This window comes from Trichomycterus rosablanca, chromosome 14, assembly GCF_030014385.1.
Source record: "Trichomycterus rosablanca isolate fTriRos1 chromosome 14, fTriRos1.hap1, whole genome shotgun sequence".
NCBI lineage: Eukaryota > Metazoa > Chordata > Actinopteri > Siluriformes > Trichomycteridae > Trichomycterus > Trichomycterus rosablanca.
The window spans coordinates 4,567,893-4,579,023 of NC_086001.1; positions in this window are offsets into that span (position 1 = coordinate 4,567,893).

The window sequence follows — 11,131 nt, forward strand, 5'->3', positions numbered from 1 at the left end:
CTCACCTAGTAAATCTGATTTATTAGCTGGATCCATGTGTGGCTAAAACACCTGATCTCAGTAATTAAGAGGGGTGTCCACATACTTATATATAGACCATATCTAGATATAGATCTTATAGCATGTAATCTTTATAAAGTATTATGGCTGTTAATTACACTGAAATCTGCTGGAGATTAAATGTTGGATTAAGATCAGCGGTGCTATAAATCACACGTGTTGCTGTGTGGCCTTGAAGTAGCTGTCATTATCACACTTTATTAGGCGTCTCAATATTTATGACTCTTTTATTGTGGAACGTGTTTAACAGAACCAGATATATTGTGCAAGTTTGCATATAAAAATACAGCCTCAGGTTCTGTGGTTCTATCCTGACAGAGTAACACACGTAGATACAACACTGTTAGATATTACCCACAATTCCACCATTCTGTTAGATATTACCCACAATTCCACCAGAACTCTGTTAGATATTACCCACAATTCCACCAGAACACTGTTAGATATTACCCACAATTCCACCACCATTCAGCAAGTTCAATCCAAAATATCTGGTCAATAAATACACAAAATAAGAATGATCTTTTTGGGCAGCTGGTAGCCTGGGTATCACAAAGCATCAGAGTACAGTCAGCTGCAAATGTAAAAAACACTTCATGAAAACCAAAAACACTCCAGCAAATTTGAATTATTATAAAAATGTATTGATGTTTTTTAGATCTGGGTGGGTTTCTACCTGAGGATCAGGTCTGTTCTCTGTTTCCTAAATAAAACGAGGGCTGTACAAGTCATATGGGCTCTTTTTTACATTTACATTTTCGAAATTTAGCAGACGCTTTTATCCAAAGCGACTTACAATTATAACTGAACACAATTGAGGGTTAAGGGCCTTGCTCAGGGGCCCAGCAGTGACAACTTGGTTGTGGTGGGGGCTTGAATCGGCAACCTTCTGATTACTAGTCCAGTACCTTAACCACTGAGCTACCACTGCCCTAGTGTGTGTAAAGTGATACAGGGCATGAGGGGCGTCACAGTGCCTCGGTGGGTAGCACTGTCGCTTCACAGCAAGAAGGTCCTGGGTTCGATCCCCAGGTGGGGCGGTCCGGGTCCTTTCTGTGTGGAGTTTGCATGTTCTCCCCGTGTCTGTGTGGGTTTCCTCCGGGAGCTCCGGTTTCCTCCCACAGTCCAAAAACATGCAAGTGAGGTGAACTGGAGATACTGAATTGTCCATGACTGTGTTTGATATAAACTTGTGTGAACTGATGAACCTTGTGTAGTGAGTAACTATCGTTCCTGTCATGAATGTAACCAAAGTGTAAAACATGACGTTAAAATCCTAATAAACAAACAAACAAGATGCACGGAATTATATTTAATGTTTTTTAATATTTAATATATTTAATATTTAATGTTTAATGTTAGTCCACATCTACTTAAATAATTTAATAGTCACAGTTAAGAACAAACCAAAAAGAAGTCAATTTATTTTAAAATAATTTAAATTATAATTAATCTAAATTATAATTTATTAGGATTTTAACATCATGTTTTACACTTTGGTCACATTCATGACAGGAACGGTAGTTACTCATTACACAAGATTCATCAGTTCACAAGTTTAATATCGCACACAGTCATGGACAATTTTGTATCTCCAGTTCACCTCACTTGCACGTCTTTGGACTGTGGGAGGAAACCAGAGCACCTGGAGGAAACCCATACAGACACGGAGAGAACATGCAAACTCCACACAGAAAGGACCCGGACCGCCCCACCTGGGGATCGAACCCAGGACCTTCTTGCTGTGAGGCGACAGTGCGACCCACTTTGCCACCGTGCCACCCTTAATATATTTTAACCCTTTGATGCACAAGCTAAGCAAACCCCTTCTAATGCACAACATGGGTGAAAAATGACCCATATTCATCCATTCAAGAATATTTTCATATGCACATTTGTCAGTTATTCATGTATTTGCTGTTTTAGCTAATTAAAGCTATCTATACTAGAATATGTAAACAGCTAGCAAGCAAATAGTATTGGATATATTCAAGATTCAAGAGCCTAATCTTTAGTTGTCTTTCAAAAGATCAGTAAATATGTTTTTGACTACAAACACTTACAAATGTCAGTAGTTTCTGTCAAATTCCATAGTAAATACATAAGGGTCATTTCTGACCCATGTTGTGCATTAGAACGGTAGTGATACAAAAATTATTTTTATTAAAGAAGTAAAAAATATAAAACTGAAATAAGGATTTGTGATGATCAAAAACAAGTTAATTGAAAAATTCATGGAAGCTTGAATGACGAAATTAATTTATTGCAAAGATATAGAAAATAAAAACTCAGTTGGGTCACTTTTGACCCAGGTTGTGCATCAAAGGGTTAAAGGTTTCTTTTTGTATGAAAAATCACATTTTGTGTTGCTTCCCATTGTTGAAGTCCCCCCCCCCTTCACACCCCCCAATTCTTCTGCAGTGAACCACACCCCTCCTTGTTTGCCAGCGTGTCGATCTCTCTCAGAATCTCTTTTCGCTTTATGCCAATCTGGAATGCTTCTCTCTTTAATACATGTTCAGTATTTACTCTTGACAGCTATTCAGTTTCTCTAGAAGTTCTGTGGAACGTAACATGAGGTGTGTGTGTGTGTGTGTGTGTGTGTGTGTGTGTGTGTGTGTGTGTGTGTGTGTGTGTGTGTGTGTGTGTGTGTGTATTGTAACAGTAAACAAGTGTTGGTTCTGGAGATGTGGTGTGTTAGAGGCGTGTAGTTTATTAGCATGTCGTTCTCTGCTATGAAGCATAATCAGGAACTGGTTTTATCTTTTCATCTGCACTGTGTTACACAAACACACCCTGCTATTAAACACACGTTCTTCTAATATCATTATCAAGCAATATTCCCTTATAACTCTTATCATTTTATTATTATTATTATTATTAAGATCATAGATCAGCTGTATAACACCAATGCTATCTATTTTTGTTTCATGTTCCTGCCACGTTGATTAATAGCATTTAAAGCCTTTACTGATTTTCTCAGCTTCTCTTGCTGATCTCCTGAAGCAGTATAGCCCACCCACAGCAGCTTGTTTAGCTAACACAAGAATTCTGCTAATGCCCAAGATTCAACTGAGCTTAGTTGGTAAAAAAAAGTCCTTATTATGTCATCCCTAAACCCTGCTGGGGGGGGGACCTCCAAAATATTTTAAGACTTTAATAATCCTCACCTATTCATAGATGGTTTTATTATTATTATTACAAATACTATTTATGAGTGAAATCTATCGGCATGTAGTTATTCTTTCAAATTTTCATTTCATTTTCATGCTTTATTACTGGATTACCGGGGACTTAGGCTAAAATAATATATTGCTGTGTCAAAAAAGTGCTTTAAGATTGAAATTATTTGTTGTTTTATTTCTATAAAATTGTAATAGAAAAAAAATAGCATGGACTTTAAAATATTTGATAAACATCAAGTTGAGCTAATTTATTTTTACTTGTTACTTGTGCCATTTTAGTGGATGTCCTTTTTTATGGGGGTAGTTCTGTTTATGTACGTATTTCCCTCCCAATTTTCTCCCAGTCTAGTTGTATCCAATGACCAGATAATATTTCATCTCTACTGCTGTAGACCTCTACTACTGACCGAGGAGAGCCGTAACTAACACACCCTCTCAGACACGTGTGCAGTATCGACTGCTTCTTTTCACCTGCATGAGATGGGTTCTTATGGAGAGCTGTATCGTGCATGGAGAGTCATGCACTGATGTCCATTATCCCCCGTCCTATTGTGCAGAGGTCATAACGGCAGCAGTCATTAAGAAACCCTGTTTGGCAGGCCAAGTTCTGCCCCTATAGACACACAGCCAATCATGTGTATCAATAATATACAGGAAATGAGACACTTTCAACTTTGAAGTGACCGTTTAGGGAAGGTCCTTTCCTGTTCCAGCATGACTGTGCCCCTGTGGACAAAGTAAGATTTATTAAGACATGAAGAAAAGCTCGGTTTAAAGAAACTCCAGTGTCCTAACAGAGCTCTGACCTCAGCCCCACTCTACAGCTTTAAGTTAAGGTTTACTGACCAACATCAGTGCCCAGCCATGCAAACGCTCGTTTGACTTAATAGGCACTAATTCCCACAGACATATTTGTCTTGTGAGAAGCCTTCTCAGAAGAGTGGCTACTGTTATAGCTGAAAAGATCACACAGAGGTCAGTCCATGTTAATGAATGTCCAGCAAGCTTTTGGTCAGGTGTCCAAATACTTTTGACCATATAATGTGAGTGAACAAACCCCTCACGAACACATATCTTAACAAATATATTAAAAACACGGGAAATATTTAGAATTTTGTGGCAGCAGGTATGGAAAGACTCTTTCCTGTTCCATGACTGCACTCCTGGTACAAAAAGCCAGAACCTGGCATGCAGCGTGATAAGACGTCGGCATTCTGAGGGATTGTGTGTAAATGTGTGTGGTTGTCTTTTCCTGAAAGAGGCAACTGTATATGGGAGACCAAACCCAACGCTGGAATTTTCATTGTTAGTGAACACACACACACACACACACACACACAATACCCTGTACAGCAGAGAGGCGCTAACTCCTCCCAGACATAACCTATAATGTTTCTATACAGATGCCCGTCCGGCTGACAGCACCACTGGTGATTCGTACCCAGGATCCAAATCAGCAGTGGTAGTAGACTAGCATAATTTTCTGATGCGCCACTTGAGGACCTGGTTCGATAATCCAAAAGTGGGTAAAAAATATGTGATGATAATGACGTTAAAGAGAAGCCAACAGTCAGTCAGAGAGATTTGCAGGACGAGGCTGTTGTGATGTATATAAAGCTATACCTAAACCTATAATTATAACTGCAGTTGGTATTAGAATGTTATACAGTACAATAATTTAATCTAATCAGCCAAGAAAGTACTTCAAACATAAAGCTAAAGCTTCTGAAAGTCTTGCCGAGAGAGTGGAGGCTGTTATAGCTGACAGGGACAACTTACAGATTTTGGAATTGGCTGTTCAACAAGCACAATTTGAAGGTGTAGGTGTGTACATACTTTTGGATATAAATTGTACACCTGTGTGTGTGTGTGTGTGTGTGTTGAGCACAGACTCTCTAGTTACCTGGAAAAGGCTGAGCGTTGCCTCAAGGTTGGGTTTTGGTCGGGGTGGAACTGTTCATCAATAAGCGTGTGTGTGTGTTTTAAAGTTTCAGCTGCCACTCCCTGTTTACTCCACGGTACATTCACTGCTCTCTGTGAGCATGTCTTTGTGTGTGTGTGTGTGTGTGTGTGTGTGTATGTGTATGTGTGTGTGTGTTTGACTGAGACCTGTGGTTATTACAGTTTCCGTCTTAAACTCAGCAGACCCAACAGCAGGTCAAACTTCAATCACTTCTATTAAACAGCATATTTGGAAAAACACCAGGTTGTAGTTAACACTACAACAACTGACACTGTCGAGTGATGTAAAACCATACAGTATACTATATAATGTTGTTTAATTATGTGGCGCGGCCTCCCAATTCATCAGTGATTGACTTTATTGTGCTAATAATAATAATAATACTAATCAAGCTTTATTGGTCTGCACTTTTTTGAGCTACTAAAAATGGCCCCAGATGTAAATGTGCATGTGTGCCCTGTGATGGACTGCCTACCGCAACCTAAACAGGATAAAGCTGTTATATAAATTCATCTTCTGCACTAAGCCACAAACATTAAAATAAAAAAGATGAAAAACTCTGGACAGAACAAAGCTGCTGTTTGCTGTTCCAGTCAAGCCATGAGGTGCTGATTTTGGAGCAGGGGCTTCTTTCTTAAAGACAGAGCTTACTTGATTGTGGGCAGTGCCACCCATTTCACAAAAGACTCCAGATGAGATTCCTGACTGGGATGGGTTTTGTACAGAGACGTTTAGACTTTTCTATTGTATGTTTATGGATCTGTCTAATGGGTGTTGTCAAACTTATTTGAGCCACAATTTATTAAAGCACAGAGACGTTAGCAGAAATCATGAAACAAAATTTACTGACATTATAAAACCTTCTGTATGTGCTGTATTTTTGACCCACAGGATTTTGTCATTTACATTTTTTTTACATTCAGGGTTAAATTTTTTACATTTAGGGGTCGCCACATAACAGACTTGGCAGTTTTTACTCCGGATGCCCTTCCTAACACAACCCACCTGTTTCTATCCGGGCTTGGCAAGCCGTAGCCTAGTGGTTAAGGTACTGGACTAGTAATTAGAAGGTTGCTGGTTTAAGCCCCACCACTGCCAGGTCGCTGCTGTTGGGCCCTTGAGCAAGGCCCTTAACCCTCAATTGCTCAGACTGTATACTGTAACTGTAATGTAAGTCACCTTTGGATAAAGGCGAAAGCCCCTTTCCCTGCCTTTCACGGACATTAGCCAATTTAAATACTTGAAACGTTTCATTTGGACAAATCATTTTTACCTTCCACTTAAAAATATAGATTATTTGAATACATGAAATAACCAGTGTAATTAGTTTGTGTGTTTAATTTCACTTTAATTTGTAGTTTGAGTGTTTGTCACTCTTCCTCTATCCCCCCCCCCCCCCCCCCCCCCCCCCCCGACACCTAGAGGCTCCACCAGTTTCAGAACAGGATACATTTTTCTGAAACTACACTCACCTGCAGCTGTATAATTATGCTGATGTATGGTCTTCTGGAATCTGGAAACATGTATGGTGTTATATGTGTGTAGGATGTGTGTAGGTTATTTTGCCCTCTGTGGTTTGTTTAAAATTATGTAAATGGATTCTGACTGTTTGAAGCAGTTCAGAAACAGCACATTAACAAATCCAAAACTTTATTGAGAACTTGTCACACTTCTGCCAAAGCATCTGTTTTTTATTTATTTATTGGACCCTTATTTTACTCCTCAGTACTTGCTAACGTTAAAAAAACTTAACTTTAAATCAAATAAGTTACATAAAAATAAATACACACAAATACAATAACTTATCATTGGCTGATAGATGATAAATCACACGATAACCAAAATATATTAGTAGAAATATAAAAAGGTGTTGTATGAAACAGTTACTCTGTAATTCTACCATGCTTTGTGGTGTGTACAAAAATGCTATGTATGTACAGCTATGCCTAATCCACACTACATGATTTTTGCCCTGATTTTCACTCGCCGACAGGTCGCCACTAGATGTGGCAGCTCGGAAACAACTCGAAACTCAGCTTTTGATTGCCACGTGTGAACTGTTCAACGACTCGATCCGAGCATGTTAAATGTCTGGACCAGTTGCCGACTGAAAATCCTGTAGTATGAAAGGCGCTGCGAGCAGATTGCAAGTGTAAAAATGTGGGACAGGGGAATAATATAGTTTCTATCAGAAAACATCAGATCAGAACACATCAGCACACACAAGCTTTACAGTATTTTGTGATCTTATTGTCCACTCCAAACCATAATACCAAGATCTACGTAGATCATCTAGAATGAGGATTCATTATTGGGGCACAGATGGCAGGAGCTTTAGTCACAAAGATTGTTATACCAGCTAGTGTTTCTATAAGGAGCCCAGTGAATCTGTTATGTTGTGGGGTGGGTTTTAATGTTGTTGTTTGGAAAAAAATACAAGTTATTGTGGCTGATCACCTGATCAATACAAGTAAAGTGCTCTCTTCCAGGGTGACAGTGACTCTACACAGGTTACAAGGGTTTAGTGAATGGTCTGATAAGTATAAACATTAGGTACAGTAAAGCATATGCTATGGCTATTACAGTCATCTGATCTTTGCCCAATCAATCAATCAATCAATCAATCAATCAATCAATCACATTTATAGACGGCGCTCTATATCACCGATATGTCAAAAAGTTCGATTTTATTCTATACGTAGCTCATTGACACTTGTGGACTCATGGTGGCTCATCTGCATACACTTACATAAAAATAATATTGTATCTGCTGTAGTGTTAGATTAAACACACACATTCAGGAGGTGTTGGAGTGCTGCTGGGCACGTCCACACCCGTTTGGCACTGTTTCTATGCAAACTAAGTCTTATAGGACTGCATATATGCATACATTACTGTATACTGTCAAAAATATGTGTCAAGTCAAATTTATCAGCATAATGCTGATTACAATGGGGGCGGCACTGTGGCTGGGTGGGTAGCACTGTCACCTCAGTCGGGCTAATTGGAGATACTAAATTGCCCCTAGGTATGAGTGTGTGTGTAAATGTGTGTTTGTGTGTGTGCCCTGTGATGGACTGGTGACCTATCCGGGGTGTTTTCTACCTTTTGCTTTGTGAATGCTATTCACTGCAACCCTGAATCAGATCATAAATGAATAAAATTAATGTAATTAATGTAATTAAAATAATTAGTAATAAGAACTAAACTATGCAGAGTAGAGCACGAGACTGCGGCACCCCAAATTACTACAGCATAACTAAAATAGAGAACTCGGCATGGTGGCTAAGTGGTTAGCACTGTCGCCTCACAGCAAGAAGGTCCTGGGTTTGATCCCCAGGTGGGGCAGTCTGGGTCCTTTCTGTTTGGAGTGTGCATGTTCTCTCCGTGTCCATGACTGTGTTCGATATACAGTGGGGCCAAAAAGTATTTAGTCAGCCACTGATTGTGCAAGTTCTCCTACTTAGAAAGATGAGAGAGGTCTGTAATTTTCATCATAGGTACACTTCAACTATGAGAGACAAAATTAGAAAAAAAAATCCAGGAAATCACATTGTAGGATTTTTTAAGAATTTATTTGTAAATTATGGTGGAAAATAAGAATTTGGTCAATAACAAAAGTTCAACTCAATACTTTGTAACATAACCTTTGTTGGCAATGACAGAGGTCAAACGTTTCCTGTAAGTCTTCACCAGGTTTGCACACACTGCAGCTGGTATTTTGGCCCATTCCTCCATGCAGATCTCCTCTAGAGCAGTGATGTTTTGGGGCTGTTGCTGGGCAACACAGACTCCACAAATTTTCTATGGGGTTGAGGTCTGGAGACTGGCTAGGCCACTCCAGGGCCTTGAAATGCTTTTTACGGAGCCACTCCTTCGTTGCCCGAGCGGTGTGTTTGGGATCATTGTCATGCTGGAAGACCCAGCCACGTTCCATCTTCAATGCTCTCACTTCAATGCCCCGTTCATTCTTCCCTTAACACGGATCAGTCGTCCTGTCCCCTTTGCAGAAAAACAGCCCCAAAGCATGATGTTTCCACCCCCATGCTTCACAGTAGGTATGGTGTTCTTGGGTTTTTCTTCTTCCTCCAAACACGACGAGTTGAGTTTTTACCAAAAAGTTCCATTTTGGTTTCATCTGACCACATGATATTCTCCCAATCCTCTTCTGGATCATTCATATGCTCTCTGGCAAACTTCAGACGGGCCTGGACATGTACTGGCTTAAGCAGGGGGACACGCCTGGCACTGCAGGATTTGAGTCCCTCTTGGCGTAGTGTGTTACTGATGGTAGCCTTTGTCACTTTGGTCCCAGCTCTCTGCAGGTCATTCATCAGGTCCCTCCGTGTAGTTCTGGGATTTTTGCTCACCGTTCTCATGACCCCAAGGGAGATTATCAATGGTCTTGTATGTCTTCCATTTTCTTACAATTGTTCCCACAGTTGATTTATTCACACAAACCTGCTTGCCTATTGTAGATTCACTCTTCCCAGCCTGGTGCAGGTCTACAATTTTCTTCCTGGTGTCCTTTGGTCTTGGCCATGGTTGAGTTTGGAGTCTGACTGTTTGAGGCTGTGGACAGGTGTCTTTTATACAGATAACGAGGTCAAACAGGTGCCATTAATACAGGTAACGAGTGGAGGACAGAAGAGCTTCTTAAAGAAGAAGTTACAGGTCTGTGAGAGCCAGAAATCTTGCTTGTTTGTGGGTGACTAAATACTTATTTTCCACCATAATTTACAAATAAATTCTTTAAAAATCCTACAATGTTATTTCCTGCATTTTTTTTTTCTCATTTTGTCTCTCATAGTTGAAGTGTACCTATGATGAAAATTACAGACCTCTCTCATCTTTCTAAGTAGGAGAACTTGCACAATCAGTGACTGACTAAATACTTTTTGACCCCACTGTACCTTGTGAACTGATAAACCTTGTAAGGAGTAACTACCGTTCCTGTCATGAATGTAACCAAAGTGTAAAACATGACGTTAAAATCCTAATAAACAAACAAACAAAATAGAGAACTAGAAGGTACCACCCCCCTACAGTCAATAAACCTGAGTGATCGTATGCGAGATGCAGAATGACAGCAACCCAGCATCCCTGATTTCTGTGACCATCAAGTCCCAAGCTCTTTGCCCTAGGTGACCGAAACCCATCACAGCCAGATGACCCAACATATAACATAAAAGCAGGCCATCAGGTGGGACAGACCATGAGAGCACCAGACCCCCAGGACCCCACAGCCCTGTTTTACAAAGACTAATCACAAGCCTGAGTCAACAACTATGTTTTCAGTCCAGATGTAAAGACTGATATTGGGTCTGAATCCCAAATAGAGGTGGGGAGATTATTATAGCGCTGTATAGGTTAGCAGAAGTATTTTATAATTATTGTAGAATTTAGTTGGCAGCCAGTGCAGATAGGATATTATGTGAATAAGCTTTCTAGTTCTAGTTTATTCAACTAAAGTTTGTTTATTATATATCTATATACCTATGTATAGGTACTTATTTTACATATTATTATTATGTACACTGATCAGCCATAACATTAAAACCACCTCCTTGTTTCTACACTCACTGTCCATTTTATCAGCTCCACTTACCATATAGAAGCACTTTGTAGTTCTACAATTACTGACTGTAGTCCATCTGTTTCTCTACTTACTTATCTTTGCCTGCTTTCACCCTGTTCTTCAATGGTCAGGACCCCCACTGGACCACCACAGAGCAGGTATTATTTAGGTGGTGGATCATTCTCAGCACTGCAGTGACACTGACATGGTGGTGGTGTGTTAGTGTGTGTTGTGCTGGTATGAGTGGATCAGACACAGCAGCGCTGCTGGAGTTTTTAAATACCGTGTCCACTCACTGTCCACTCTATTAGACACTCCTACCTAGTTGGTCCACCTTGTAGATGT